The sequence below is a fragment of the Sinohyriopsis cumingii genome, chromosome 4 (genome assembly GCF_028554795.1).
Source record: "Sinohyriopsis cumingii isolate HCF-2022 chromosome 4, ASM2855479v2, whole genome shotgun sequence".
Taxonomy (NCBI): Eukaryota; Metazoa; Mollusca; class Bivalvia; order Unionida; family Unionidae; genus Sinohyriopsis; species Sinohyriopsis cumingii.
In genome coordinates this window covers 148,851,100-148,868,005 of record NC_142964.1, presented here as the reverse complement: position 1 = coordinate 148,868,005, position 16,906 = coordinate 148,851,100, and the positions used below count along the sequence as shown (strand labels likewise).

General features: G+C 34.9%; 1 pseudogene across 1 annotated transcript in view; it reads left to right on the top strand.

Moving 5' to 3' along the window:
• The window catches only part of LOC149802312 (ras-specific guanine nucleotide-releasing factor 1-like), a 117,005-nt pseudogene extending 102,213 nt beyond the window's left edge, over positions 1-14,792 (top strand). Inside the window, exons 18-20 of the transcript XR_016420812.1 lie at positions 1,257-1,374; positions 5,994-6,062; positions 14,401-14,792. The product of XR_016420812.1 is annotated as a ras-specific guanine nucleotide-releasing factor 1-like (transcript). The remainder of the gene's footprint in view (positions 1-1,256; positions 1,375-5,993; positions 6,063-14,400) is intronic.
• Positions 14,793-16,906: the final 2,114 nt, after the last annotated feature.

Sequence of the window (16,906 nt, the reverse complement as noted above, 5' to 3'; positions counted from 1 at the left end):
TGCATATGTGTAGTGTTTTATATTTATTTTGCAAACTTGATATAGTGTAGTATTGACGGTCGGAGTGGTCAGAGTGGATGGAGTTATTGTCATGGTTTTTTTCACGAATTCATGTCCAAATTCACGACTTTTTATCCCTATTTTCACTAATTGTGAGCCTGGAAGGTTGGCAGCTATGATGATCTGCTCAGTTTAGTGACAGACTTACCCAGTCTTGTCATAGCAACCTTTACTCTGCTCAGGCAGTCAAAAAAACACTATTCCACCAATGTTCCAACTTCTTCTTCACTCCTCCCTCCTTACAAAGGTATCCCAATTGAAAAGGAGTTTGGAGCTTGGAGAGGATCTCAACAGCAGAAGATCCCACACTTTGAGAACATACAAGGGGAAAACATGTGTTGCCAACTTCTGGTGCTATGTCCATGACATCACATCAGTCTCGACACCTATTCACTGTTGGTGAACTTCTTTCTCTTCTCTTGAAGATAAGAAGATGGTTACTATCCAAAGCAAGAGATACTGTTCCTTGATCTCGGACATGTTCAGACTTCATGAAAGAGACTACTATGAATGCTACAAGGAAATCTCTGACTTGGTATCTAATTTGACATATCCACACTGACTTGCACTGTTGCACAAATGAAATCTATCCTGGCTTTTTATATGGCTAAGCCTAAGTTCGAGCCATTATCTACCCCCCCATCCCCCACCCCCACCCCCACACACACTGAGGCAGATTTCATACATGACATGCATGACTATTCATTTGGATGCTTTATTAATTTTTATTCATGTACATATAAGTAGCAGTGAAAAATAATATTGTGACAGTCCAAAGGATGTTTTACCAAAACTGTGTGTTACATTGATCAAAGACATGTCTTACAAACTGAATCCCATCATAAAAGCGGGTAAAAGATGTTCAGCAAATTAAATAATACCAAGTTGATCGAGGTGTGTTATTAACATATTCGTGTTAGCCTAATTTTCTGATCAAGGGGAGTGGTTGAGTTTCAGAGGGGTTCCTTTAAATAACATCATTTTGTTCATTGTATTTTAGGTACAGATTTATCAATTTTGGTAAATGTTGCTGCTTTAATTTTATCTGTCCCAAATTATATATGGGCATGGGAAGATACCTCAGAATTTGCCAATTATATGGATGCTATAAAAGTAGAGAAGAGTTCATGATAATGTTAACTTTCTTTTTCTTTTTCTGACTGTTATGTCAATAATGCCTTACAATTATGTTGCAGATGTGATCCACCTTGCATTCCCTACCTTGGAATGTACCTGACAGACCTCTCTTTCATAGAGGAAGGTACCCCAGATTTCACAGAAGATAAACTGGTTAATTTCTCAAAAATGAGAATGGTAATTTTTCTGTTGTAAAATTGTTACTAATTTTATTCTTTTTTTAAAAGAAAACAATTGGCCAAAATTTTTTAATAGTATTTGTTTAGATATTTAACTTGAAGAAACAATGATAAGCTCTTGATTTTCAGACAAAAGGAGAAGATACTGTTTAAATTATTAAGAATCTTTTTTAATAGTATTTGTTTAGATATTTAACTTGAAGAAACAATGATAAGCTCTTGATTTTCAGACAAAAGGAGAAGATACTGTTTAAATTATTAAGAATCTTTTTTAATTAAATCTTGTCTTGTTTGTGGTAAAAGCCATAAATTCAGATTCAGCCATCATAACATTCTTTTCACTCACCTGGCTGTAAAGCTAAGTGCACCATTTATATTAAATGCTTCCCTTGTCCATCCAATGTGCATTATATGTTATCCATCCAATGTGCATCATATGTTATCTGTCCATTGTGCATTATGTTATTCATCCAATGTGCATTATATGTTATCCATCCAATGTGCATCATGTTATCCATCCATTGTGCATTATGTTATTCATCCAGTGTGCATTATGTTATCCATCCAATGTGCATCATATGTTATCCATCCATTGTGCATTATATGTTATCCATCCAGTGTGCATTATATGTTATCCATCCAATGTGCATTATATGTTATCCATCCAGTGTGCATTATGTTATCCATCCAGTGTGCATTATGTTATCCATCCAGTTTGCATTATATGTTATCCATCCAATGTGCACTATATGTTATCCATCCAGTGTGCATTATGTTATCCATCCATTGTGCATTATATGTTATCCATCCAGTGTGCATTATATGTTATCCATCCAGTTTGCATTATATGTTATCCATCCAGTGTGCATTATATGTTAACCATCCAATGTGCATTATATGTTATCCATCCAGTTTGCATTATATGTTATCCATCCAGTTTGCATTATATGTTATCCATCCAATGTGCATTATGTTATCCATTCAATGTGCATTATTTGTTATCCATCCAGTGTGCATTATATGTTATCCATCCAATGTGCATTATATGTTATCCATCCATTGTGCATTATATGTTATTCATCCAGTGTGCATTATATGTTGTCCATCCAGTGTGCATTATGTTATCCATCCAGTGTGCATTATGTTATCCATCCAGTTTGCATTATATGTTATCCATCCAATGTGCACTTTATGTTATCCATCCAGTGTGCATTATGTTATCCATCCATTGTGCATTATATGTTATCCATCCAGTGTGCATTATATGTTGTCCATCCAGTGTGCCGTTATCCATCCAGTGTGCATTATATGTTGTCCATCCAGTGTGCATTATATGTTATCCATCCAATGTGCATTATATGTTATCCATCCAATGTGCATTATATGTTATTCATCCAGTGTGCATTATATGTTGTCCATCCAGTGTGCATTATATGTTATCCATCAACATTTGATAATTTCAGCTTCCAATGATGCTGATCTGCCATAAGATATGGCTATCGTGAATTTAAAAAAAGAAAACCCTTTGAGTAACTTTTACTAATGAACTATTGTATAGAATTTGTACTGGAAAGAAAACATTTCACTTACAATTTATGGCTTGGTTCCAAGTGTCCATGCATATAGGTTGTTATTAGCAATGGAGAGCAATCTCAAGTATACTTTGACCTTGATTTAGATAGAATCATTTGGAAATGTTTGGATTCTTTTGGAGATTGTCATCAGACTCATCAGATTGGTTGATTTGGACATGGAGAATAGCAAGCTACCATGTGATTACAATATTTAATTGTGTGCAACACAAATCTGCCTGTGAAAAGTGTTATAAAACCTCCCTGGTTTATTACACCTAGTTTTGCACATTTGGGAATTAGAATAAGTCCAGCATGCCTTCCATCATGTCATAAAAAGCAGCTAATAGATGCAGCCTTTTTACCATCAGGGATGCATCCCATGTTCATGTTCCTGTTGAGAAGGTATTTTCTCACCCATGCAACAGAGAAATTTGCTAACCTTACTTTTCCTATCTCAGTCTGGTCATCTTAGAACTTTCATCTCAGTTGTGGTGTCCGTGCACTAGGAACTACTTTGTATGGGTGCAGAGTTATTTAAATTTTTTTGGAAAAACTTAGGTAAGGAAAAAAATCTGTGTTGGTGTTTTTACCAAGACAATGAAATCCCAGTCATGGGTTTACCTTATTTGTCTCCCCACAAGGCATTGCCTCATGAGGAGACCCCTCGATTGGGATTTCCTTGTCTTGGTACAAACACCAACACAGATTTTATAAGACTTTCATAAAAAGGGTATGTTTTATGTAAAACATGACTCTATTTTAAGGATTATATCCTTTGTTGTATAATTAAACCCTCTACATAACATAATTGTTACATACCCATGTAAACTTGCATGGTTATGTAGTGTTCAGTATGAATGTTTATTCTAAATTTTTAATATTGCATATCAAGAGTGGAAACATTTAGGAATTCTAACTGATGTCTGCATGGAATCAAACTCCTATGCAGTAAATTCTAATTTGGTTTTAATTCCATTCACTTAATATAATTGATAAGATTTCAGAAAGATGAATGGAGAGGGTGGGAATATGTAATAAATTCAAAATCATTTTCATGCTTTGGTCTGATTTGGATGAAAAAACTCATTTGAGTTGTGATATGTGAATACATCTTGGCCTGATTGCCTGAAATTTATCCCACACTGTATCAGACATATTCTTTCTGCTGACTTCGGGGGAAAAAACCATTTGTTGTTTTGTGTATATAATGCATCAGCAAATCAGGATGTGTCTTTGCCTCGAAATAGAAGAAACTAGATAGACCTTGATCTACCAGTGCATTATGTAATGACATCTGAATGTGATATTCATAGTTGAGTGCTGGGTGTAAATGGATAAATATGATGTTGCACTTTTACCTGTAGGTTGTTGAATTTATACTTAAAAATATTACCTCTGATGAATTTGCAATAGCTGACAAGCTTGCAAGTTAGACAGATCAAAACAGTCCATATCAAAACTTTTCAGTACAAATTCGGTAACCTTTTTAATACATGCTTTGAACCAATTAGAGATATAAAAGAAAAGTTTTTTTGTATGTTCATCTTTCATATATAAATTGAAATTTAATGCTTTAACTAGATTTTGTCATTATACAAATAAACTGAAAAGACTTAATTCACAATGAACAAATTCCATTCATGCTAATTTCATTATGACATCACATAATAGCACAGGCATGAATGGAACTTTATTGTGTTGCTATTAAAAGTTTTCATTTTGTCAATGAAACATTAAATTCATGGTTAAAAATTCACTCATCCAATTTGAAATAGCAAGTCAATTTTCTTATCACTTGTTTGGTGCCCTTCTCCCCTCTCCCTCCTACCCCCATCCTCATTTGGGTGAGTACTTATTCATGGCTAAGCAGTGTTTCTTAGTGCTCATTCAGGGTCAGAAAGTGTTTCTTGTTAACGAAAAGAATTCTGTCAAGATTATTACAACTCTATTCATTGAAAGTCCATGTTTTCCACTCAAAATTTCTTTTCCATCTCTCTCTCTCTCTCTCTCTCTCTCTCTCTCTCTCTCTCTCTCTCTCTCTCAACCATTCCAGTGGCCTAAGTGGTTAGAGCATCTGCCTCAGATGCAGGAGGTAATGGATTCGAACCCTGACTGAGTCATACCAAAAACTTATAAAAACAGTACTAACATTTACCTTGCTTGGCACTCAGCATTAAGAGGTTAGTGTAAGGGCTGGTTGACCTGGTGTCAGGATACTGTGACTAGGTGGGACATGATGTTACATTTCTGCAGCATGATGCCTCAGTACTAAATATCACTATGAACTGCCACAATGCAAACATCTTAATGATATGACTGAAAAATTGTTAACCCTGTGTTAAAAATCCTAATCTCTCTCTCTCTGTGTCTTTCTCTCTCTCTGTCTGTGTCTCTCTCGCTCTCTCTCTCTCTTTCATTAGTACTAATTTATGTTTACCAGAGAGACATTGGACTGGTCTAAGTTTGTAATTGCTAACAACTGGTGTTAGAAATGTCTCAGAATAAGTCCAGGATGACTAGATTGTGCATCTGTCCATTAAGTAGTATTTCATATCTTTGTGAATTCATTTGTCTGTTAGGGAAGTTGAAATCAAGATGGTGACTCAGATAACAACCATGACCCCTTTCTAGTGTTCAGAATGATTGCTTTACCAGTGATCTCAGCATTGCATTTAAACGTTTTTCTAAATTTTCAAATGCTGCAACTTTGGTTACCTGACAATCATTGTCTTGGACTATGTTTTCTGTCAAAAAGCAGCATTCATTTTATCAGTGTTTTTAACTGCAGAACAGAGGAACCTAACTAAATTAAAAATGCTCTTCCTTGAGATTTACCTTTTGAAAATATAATTTGAAAATCATTTAAATTTAATATTACATTTCATTAATAAATGCATATATAATTTGAAAATAATATACGGAGGACTTACTCTTGCAACCCTGCCTTGAGAAGCCATATTTTCTAAGCAATGGGTAGTCTCTCAAGACAGGCTTTACTCTATTTACCCAAATCCAAAAGCTGAACTGTTTTCTTTATTTTTAGATTGCACATGTGATAAGAGAAATACGGCTGTTTCAGCAGACCTCCTACAGAATAGAACACCATCCAAGGGTCAGTAGAAAAAAAGTTTCCTAATTTCTTATGTTTTGCCATATTATCTTGCCTGTGAGTGGTTTGACATAAATATGACATTTCCAGCAAGGTTGACTGTCAGTAGTGTTAAGATTCAGTTATTTGAAGTCATGCAACCTTTGGCTGTATTCAAGCAAAACTTGGCTATAATGTTACAACATGCCAAGACTTGATATCTGCATATTAGCAGCTCACTTCTGACCTATGGAATTTCAGATATACTTAAAAACTTACAAGGGGACCCCAGTTGGCTACAAAAGTGAGAAAACTTCCCATTAACTTTGGTGATTAAATGGTTCTTCCTCTATGAAATCTACTGGCCACCATATATTGGCCATCATCCTGTACTAAAACTGGTGTTAAACCCAACAAAAAGAAGAAAAAAACAAAAATGAACAATCAATTTTTGAGTAAAATGTCACCTGAAGTAGGGAGACAACCAGTGTGTGTCACTCATATGATATTGTACTGTTTTGGTTGGCTAGATCATGTGTACTATGCAAATGAGTTTGGAATAGAACCATTTAAGTTTATCGGCTGATGCAGTTGACTGTTATAACCAAACTTGCTAATCCCTGATTGTGCTCTGCATTAGAAGAAATCAATAGTTGCAAGCATGCACAGTAATTTGAATAGGGAATATTTACTTTTTCTTTTCTTCTTTAAATATGTTACCCAATCATTATACTATAGGAGTGCCACCACTACTGAGCAAATACAGCTCTCCTAAAAAATTCTTAGCTATGGAAGCTAGATACTGTTCGGCCACATGTTGCAGACAGAGCAATTTTCCTTAGATATTGGGATTGGCACTGAATCTTACACATATCTCCCTAACTAATTCAGCTTGTGTTGAGAAGTATGCTCTCTCCTGTTGTTATCTTATCAACCATCCTCAAGAAGTTTGGAAGATATTCAACATTTGAGCAAGTTGGAGAAGTTTTCTCCTCTCAGGAAATTATACTTCATCTATATTTCCAACATTTTATTGCGCTTTTCTTTCATAAAGTATTTCTATCTGTCTCAGAATTAAAACTTTGTTGTGCTTTTGTATGGGTTTCTAGTACAACCCCACAGATTGGGGCATTCATAGTATAACTAATTGCATTATTGTGTTGTGCATGTAATCTTTGTTCTATGTCAAACTCTTGGTTGCAGTGATTAAGTTCATACTGCATTCATATAACTGTATAATTGATGCTGAAGTCAGATTCAAAGAGATAAGTTTTCTCCCTTCACTTTAATAATACAGTAAAACCTGTCATGAGCGACCTCTGCTATGAGCGACCACCTGTCATTTCCGACCACAATCGTAATGCACGGATCGATCTTACTATATAAACGCTCTGTTATGAACGACCACCTGCTGAACGCGACCAGCGACCATGATTTCTTGGCAAAATATGCATTTTGACGCTGCTATGAACGACCACATCGCCAAAAAATCAAAACAGATTGACACCACTGACCTTAACTTAATCCTTTATAAACACTAGAGCTTGGGATAAATGTAGTATGCAAACAAAGTGCACTTTAAAAAACACTATATTTGAACAACCATATATCGAGATAAACACCTCTAACCATCATTTAATCCTTTGTAACAAAGACTGCATAAATAGTAAAGATTTCTCTAATAAAGTATTTAAAAAGAATTTGTCTTGCTACAGTAACAGTTTTGTGAAATTTACAACTCCCGCGTATGGTGTCATTTGTAAACTGCAGTAAACCAGACTAAAGTACATGTCACTAACCACCATTGTAGTGCCGAAATCATGTGAATAGCCAGTAAGAGTAACATCAAAGGGAGTAATGACGGATATACGCAGTCAATTTAGAGGTTTGTATTTTTTCTTTATCTGTATGAAAACTCACAAAACGCTGGTAGTCCTTATGTCCCAGTGAGAAATCGTTTGAAAGGGCTTCAGTGTAGGTTTGAGTACATCGTTTGTCTTTCCAGTTAATCCATAATGCCTGGAGGGTGAATGAACTCATTGTCTTTAATGCTAGTAAGTGAGAATCATTTCCGGATTTTTTTAAAATTATTTTTTATTTCTTTTGTTAGTGTTTCACCAAGCCACCATCTGTTTACCTGGGTGCAGATGGTTGCAACCTTTGTTTATCGAGCTGTAACGCTGTTGATTTAAACTTCGTCTCAGAATAAATGTATTGTAATATATATTTATTCCACATTTCCCCAAAACCTGATAAAAACCAATAGTCTTTATAACGTCAACACTAATAACAATGGCAGAACCACTGCTGAAAAAAAGAAAAATTTTAACACTGGAAGAAAGAATTAATGTCATTGAAAGAAATGAAAAAGGGGAGACCGCTCGCAAAATAGCAGTCAGCTTAAGCGTCGGTAAAACGCAAGTTCAAAATGTAATCAAAGACAAGGAGTCCATTAGAAACGAATGGCAGAAAGGTGCACAAGCACAGAGGAAATATGCCACGGCACGACGGACAGTTTACGGAGATCTGAACGAGCGAGTATGGGAGTGGTTTTGTGTTGCAAGGAGTAAAAAGATACCAGTAAGTGGAAAGTTGATTCAGGTTATTTCACATTCTACAGTCATAGAACATTTAAGAGATTAAAGAATATGCTTTACAATATGGTGATCCCAAAGTTTTGCTTCTTTGCTCAGAAATGGAGATACATGTTCAGACCAAACAGCTGAGTAAAACATGTCAACAAAGAAGTATAATGGATTTTTTTAAAAAACAAGTGAATAAGTATATAGAATAAGATATATACATCATATCTAACTGTTCATTTTTTGTACATATTAATGTGATGTTGAAATATAAATTTTATTCTCGTTGTTTGATAGATGTATATCTTTATTATAAAAAGATATTTTGAGAGGAATGCATGCAATATTTAACAAGTTTTATGAAGAAAGGATATGATACATGTACAGTGAGTATGGGTATTATTTATTTTTCAACAATGCTAACTATTGACCCTGAAAACCAGTCCATTTTCACACACCTCTTATGAGAGACCACCTGTCTTGAGAGACCGCTTTTAGTTGGCAGAAGAGGCGCTCTCTCATAACAGGTTTTACTGTACTGTATGCTGTAAGTCTCATTACAGGACTAAAGTGCAAATAATGTAAAAAATTGGAAAGCGGTGGATGGCAACCATAGTAATTGTCTTGCATGCATGTGTTTTTTGGACTGAAAGTCAGGCAGTGGACTTCAGTACTGGGAGAACAAGTTAAATAAAGGAAAAGTGCAGAAACACTCTGCAAGATTAGGATGCAGTTAGGATCAATGCAAACATCACCTCAGTCAGTAATTTCCTGCTGAACCTGTATCAAAATTTAGAGGGCTCACCACCCAATAAACAGTCTAGGAGACCCCTTTCAGTGACAGATGAAGCCTCATTTCCACCGCCATTGCCTGTAACTGAGGGACCATTTTTGGGAAGCAAACTCAGTAGGCCTACAACCACATGGATTCATCTTTACCATCGAGTCAAGCTGTGTCGCTATAGTACTATTATACTGTCTTGCACGATGAAAATAAATTAGGGTTCTATGAATCAAATATCCCACAACTTGTCCCAGCAGAGCTGGATGTTATGGAAAATAAAATGGTACTATTCTGCCATAATTGGGCTCTGCCGTCTCCATCAGATTTTTTCATGTCAGAATCACAGTCAGCCTTACCCTTAAGGCCAAACGAGTGAATGTCTTTGTCCATTACAGTGTCACTAGACACTCAGGGCATCATATACCTACTTCAGTGCCGCAATACCCATGTGATATGGAATTAACTTCCCATTCTAAGAAGGGACTTGCTTTGTTATCATCTATAAGTTACCAGATCCCAATTGGGATGATGCACTGATATGCTCTGCCAACATTCTCAGATTGTGCAAGAGGCATCAGCATAGTCTTCTGGAGATGACATAGTATGCTCAAAAGTTCCATTGTCTTTGCTAGTTCTAACAATGAAAAATAAAGATTGCCTTTTGGGCATTCATCAAAAAAGTATTTACTTGTTACTACCAGAGTTTTGTTCTCCTCCTCTAGCAACAACTTGGTCCAGAATTCCAGTGCTTTTTGAAACGTATATCAAAACATACCAACTGGTGTTCTTCTGTTACCACAATCTGGTTGAGTGGCTTACTTAAAGAACATTCTATAAGACTAGTGGTAGACTGAGACATAGCAGGCATGGAAACATACATGTGATTCTTCTGGTAGTGGGCCAAACAAATCATTTTAAAGACCATCTGTGTCACATACCATTTTATAGTTGAAATCTACAGCTTATGAAAATTAGAAGAATTTTTTTATTAAATTATTATACACCCACCCACCCCCACCCCGATATTTTTACATTTTCTATCAACACCTTAGAGAAACCAGCCAGAACCAGTCTATTGGGGAACAGGAATGTTCCACCAGTACATCGATTGGTGCTGCGATGATGTGTGGACAAGAAAATGGGATTAGAATTGTTAAATGACAGTTGAAGTGTACACAACAAGCTGTTAATTGATTACCTTGTTGTTTGAATTCAGTGAGTTTAAGGCAAAATGTAAGATATTTTTTTGAGGTGTTACTAATACTAAAGGAATAAAAGATGATCACATTGTCTTCTGATCATCTGATGAAAATCAGCAGACCTTTGGCAGAAGGAGATAAGATGGAGCCCAAAACTAATAAATGATTTTGGCAAATGCAGTAGAGTAAGTATTTTGAGTTTTAGTCCTGTATAATTGTATTGTATTGTTCATTTTATGAGAAATATTTAAGAACAGCTCTTACATAGTTTGTTCAATTCATTGCAAAATGCCAAAACATGACCTTTATCCCAATGCTAAGAAACTACTGGCCAAAAAAATAATGTTGCAAGTTTAAGAAAGCTTGAATATCATAATTTAAGCCTGTGCAGGCAGGTAGTAATGGTCCTAAATTTACATGGTGTATTTCAAAGGTATGAATATTTTGTGTTTCATAAACAATTCATGCACATAAATAATTAAGGTCAATCCTTTGATTTAAAAATATTATTTTTGCAATATATTACAAAAAAATAATTTTTGAATAAATTATCCATAAAAGCATATATACACAATGTTATTTGTCATTGTTTATTTCAAGTCAAAATCAATCATTATTTTTTATAAATTTACAGTGGAGAAACCTGCCAGCAGATTTTTTAATCTTAGCCATGAAAAGAAAGATGCCCTTTACTCTTTACCTCATATAGCATAGTTACAAAGTGCAGCGCACTATAAATAGAACACCTGTTACCTATTTGACTCCATACGCATAGGCCTGCCTGTTAACTGTTAAGCAATGTAGTGTATGTTATGTTCAACAGCAATTTTAACTATTTCACATTTTTGGTACACATCTATTATGTGTGGAAAAATTTAAGAGTAAAGTCCGATTGTTATAGCTGTGTAATTATTTTTCAGAGAAGAATTTTTTATGTGCTTTAAAATCTTGAGAGAACTCATTCACTGTCAAGTCAGTGAGACCGCATGACCAACTGTGGCTGCCATTTCTCATACTCTAAATTTACAAAATTTTTGTCAGCGTCTACATCACTAAGTTATCTGAATTTGATAATTTATAAGAACTAATTGCTGCCTACATCAATATCAGAGCCTTTACCTAAGTTATTGAAGCTTTCATAGTTGTGATTCTAATCGTGAAAACTTCGTAAGTACTGAATGAAATCTACAATCTCCATTTTGGAGATTGGAGGTCACGAACCAGTTACTTTAAATAGCAGATATCGACCAGAGCATAAACAGTGACCATGTGATCTGACGTAATTGTCATTCACAGAAATGAATGTACTGTTTAATAGTGGGTTTTCCCCGAAGGTGGCACTACGAAAACTGGCTTAAAATGGCTGATGTTTACAGCAGACGTCAAAAGGTGCTTCCATGCAAATGGAGTAGAGGTGTCCAAAGGCGTTTGCGTGAGGTAAAGGGTTTAGGATGAGATTCAGAATTGCATCTCGAGTCCAAGTCATGAATTTCCTTCCTAGGATGAACACAACATGGAGGAGTAATGGGGAAGTATCAGCAACCTTACAAACCCAGCAACATAAGAACTGAAGTTAGAACTTCTTTGCAGGCTGAGCAAAGTTGACCTGTCATTACAAAATTCTATTGCTGATATAGAAAGGACATTTTTCATAATTAATTAATTATTATTGCAACAATGTTCAAGACCTCCTGTTTTATTATACTGTGAAGAGAATACATATTATGGCAACAAAATGCATTTGTTTTGTTTTAACCCCCTTAAAAAACATAAAAATTATGCTGATAAAAAATTGACTGGTTTAGAAGTCAATCTACTGATAAATTTTTTTTTAATCTACTGGTTTGAATCCAGGTTCTGTCGCATGTATGGAAATATTGAAGCCTCTTCGCTTGTTATCACCAGAACCAGAATTGTATTCTCATCCTGTTTATTTATCTATCATAAGATAAATTAAAACTGTATTATAATAATTTTGTTTGTTGCTTACAGGTGTTATTGGAATTAAGGCGCTATTAGTTTCACGTCTAGTTAAAGTTACGTTTTGTTTTAAAGTATAGGAATCTTTACAGTATATATACCAAGCCAATGAAGTAGAATACTGAACACTCTCATGCTCATGGTTAATATTAGTCTTTTGTGATGAAACTGCTTTCTAGTCTGGACCCTTCAACTCAAGGATGGCTACAGGACCCAGTAAAGTGAAGTTGTACTTGAAAAGAACCAAGGCAGTGTGAAGAGGGAGATTCCATCTATTCTTACTGATGAAAGAGAGAAGGAATGATATCTTAGCATATGCTATATTACCTGGGTATTAAGATTGGTTATTCCATCCTGCATATGGGTAATTAATCCAGTCAGTGAACTTGTTACACACTTTTGCTGATTTAGTTAGGCCATTTACAACAGATATGCCATTTGAGTGACAAGGCTGACATTTTGGAAGCCATGGATGTCAGTCAGCTTCTCAGAGATCTTAAAACACAGATGTCTCACTTAAAATTAGTTGGACCTTTTGCCACTGTACAACAGATTACCTTCTTAGATCATTCAGCAGCTTCAGAAGGATATTGCAGCATGACAACTGGATTTGTGGGAGGGAAATTTGTACCTTTTCCTAAAGCTGCATTGCATCACCCAGGTTCTCAATCTAGAAGCTGTCTGACACACCATAGGGGACTGGAGATAAAGGGATGTAATTCCCTCAAAGTCTTACCTATTCTATTAAGGTATTATGATCAGGAAATGTATTTGAAGAAGAAACCCATTTTTCTAGTTGAATAATTGTGTTTCTTCAATAATACTTACCTGACCATAATATGACTACATATACCTAGCCTCCCTGTAGTTACATCCTGCTAGCAGAACATGTATTCTACTCTAGTATTAAGTGAGGTACATGTGTACCAAATCCCAACAGCAAGGGGAGATCACTCTATGACTACCACATATTTGGCCAGACAGCATTTACTGAAAAATTTCAGCTGAGTGGGCAGGGTCTGTGAAGTAGTGGTAGAACTTATAAGGTATTATGATCAGGTAAGCGTTATTGAAGAAACATAATTTACTAGAAAAGTTGGTTTTCATTGCCTTTATGGTTACTCCTTATTACCCATGAAATGAAAGGGTCTGTTCTCAAATTGTTTGATTCAGGAAATGTGTTAGGTTATGCTGTACCATTTACTGAAGCCCCCAGGTAATTCCACACCTTTTAAAATATACCTTTTATTTATGAACAAAAGTCAATACAAGTGTATATATGAAAGCAAGTTAAACCAATTGCTAGTCATGTCCAAATATGAGTTTCTTAGCAGAAAATTCCAATATGAGCATTTTAAAGTTTGCACAATAAATAAATTCTTTCAGACATGTCCAGCATTAATGACTGATTTCAAAAACTTGAACCATGCTCAACTTCTGACACCAATATTTGTTTACCATACACATTTACCAATAATCCAAATTACACCCAACAATCATACACCAAAAGAATGGGAATTCAACATTATTTTAACAATATCTAAATTATAAAAGGTCTTTTATAAATAGCCAGGATAACCAATGAGATGCACTTGAATATTGGCTTTGAAAAGGCAGATAAATGGATAATTGTTGGAGTTTTGAAAATAACTTTCTGAACCTGCTGGACTTTGGGCCAGTAACTGTGGATACAAATAATTAACAAAAAAGTCCTGAACAGAATTACTACTCTTCTCTGAATATGCTGGATTCCAACCAGGAGGCAAGCATTAGTTTATAATGTTGTTTATAGTATAGTCTTCAAGTTTGCATTTCAGATCACTAATTATCTGTTGGACCCAAGCCGATTACTTGATGATGAACAGACATACAAAGCATCATTAGAGATTGAGCCCAAACAGTCACGCCTCTCTGTAGTGTCTACTGGAGAAGGGGAGGCCAAAAGACCCTGACTCAAAGCCATGTTGTCTTCAAAGAATAAAAAGAAAGAAGATAAATTCTACAGCCAATAAGATGCGAAGAGAGTGAGGGGAATGGAGGAAAACCCATTACCAAGAAAATAAATGGGGAAATTCCAGTATGAGAGAGTAGGAAAATAGAAGATCAAAGACATTGCCTTTCATGATTTTGGCTACATCATAGTAGGTTATTCAGTGTCACCTACATTTGTGGTGAAATAATAGATAGCTATTTAACCATGGAAAGCTGACATAGTAGCATGAAGAGTGAATAAGTGTGTCAAATGAGATGATACCTTTTCTAAAGTTTAAAAGTTCTGAAACCTGTTTAGCTGAAATAATCAGAGTGAGTATGCACTGGAGGGTGCAGAATGTATCCCAGACATGACAGTTTCATCAAATGTACCCCATAATGATCATGGATACCTCGTAAATTGATATATTGGAATTTTATTGTGTCATGATGTACGATACTGATATAGGATTTTATGATATGACACATGATACTGTCATGGGTTTTATGATATCATGATGCATGATACTTTTATGGGGTTTTATAATATAATGATGCATGATACTGCCATAGGGTTTAATTATATTATGACATGATACTGCGATAGGGTTTTATTATATCAGGACACGATACTGCCATAGGGTTTTATGATATCATGACACATGATACTGGCATAGGGTTTTATTATATCATGACACGATAATGTATTGGGTTTTATATCATGACATAATATTGCCATAGGGTTTTATGACATCATGATGCATGTTACTACCATAGGGTTTTATAGTATGATAAGCGATACTGCCATTGGGTTTTCTTATATCATGACACTGTACTGCCAGAGGGTTTTATTATATGATGATGTGATTCTGCCACAGGGTTTCATGATATCATGACACATGATACTTGCCACAGGGTTTTATGATATTGTAATGCTTGATACTGCCATAGGGTTTTATTATATCATGACATGATACTGCCATAGGGTTTTATATCATGACACGATATTACCATAGGGTTTTAAATCATGATTCATGATGCTGCCATAGGGTTTTATATCATGATGCATAATACTGCCATAGGGTTTTATATTATTATTCATGACACTAATATAAGGATTTATGCCATGATTCTTGATACTGTCATAGGGTTTTATATCATGATTCATGATACTGCCATAGGGTTTTATATCATGATCGATGATCTGCCATAGGGTTTTATGTCATGATGCATAATACTGCCATAAGGTTTTATATTCATGATTCATGATACTAATATAGGGATTTATACCATGATTCATGATACTGCCATAGGGTTTTATATCATGATTCATAATACTGCCATTGGGTTTTATGTCATGATGCATAATACTGCCATAGGGTTTTATATCATGATTCATGATACTAATATAGGGTTTTATACCATGATTCATAATACTGCCATAGGATTTTATATCATGATGCATAATACTGTCATAGGGTTTTATATTATGATACTGCCATAGGGTTTTATATCATGATTCATGATACTGCCGTAGGATTTTATATCATGATGCATAATACTGCCATAGGGTTTTATATTATGATTCATGATACTGCCATAGGGTTTTATATCATGATTGATGATCTGCCAGAGGGTTTTATATCATGATGCATAATACTGCCATAAGGTTTTATATTCATGATTCATGATACTAATATAGGGATTTATACCATGATTCATGATATTAATATAGTGATTTATACCATGATTCATGATACTGCCATAGGATTTTATATCATGATGCATAATACTGTCATAGGGTTTTATATTATGATACTGCCATAGGGTTTTATATCATGATTCATGATACTACCTTAGGATTTTATATCATGATGCATAATACTGTCATAGGGTTTTATATTATGATACTGCCATAGGGTTTTATATCATGATTCATGATACTGCAGTAGGATTTTATATCATGATGCATAATACTGTCATAGGGTTTTATGTTATGATACTGCCATAGGGTTTTATATCATGATTCATGATACTGCCATAGGGTTTTATATCATGATTCATAATACTGCCGTAGGATTTTATATCATAATGCATAATACTGTCATAGGGTTTTATATTATGATACTGCCATAGGGTTTTATATCATGATTCGTGATACTGCCGTAGGATTTTATATCATGATGCATAATACTGCCATAGGGTTTTATATTATGATTCATGATACTGCCATAGGGTTTTATATTATGATTCATGATACTAATATAGGGTTTTATACCATGATTCATGATACTGCCATAGGGTTTTTGTCATGATTCATGATACTGCCATAGGATTTTATGATATGATATG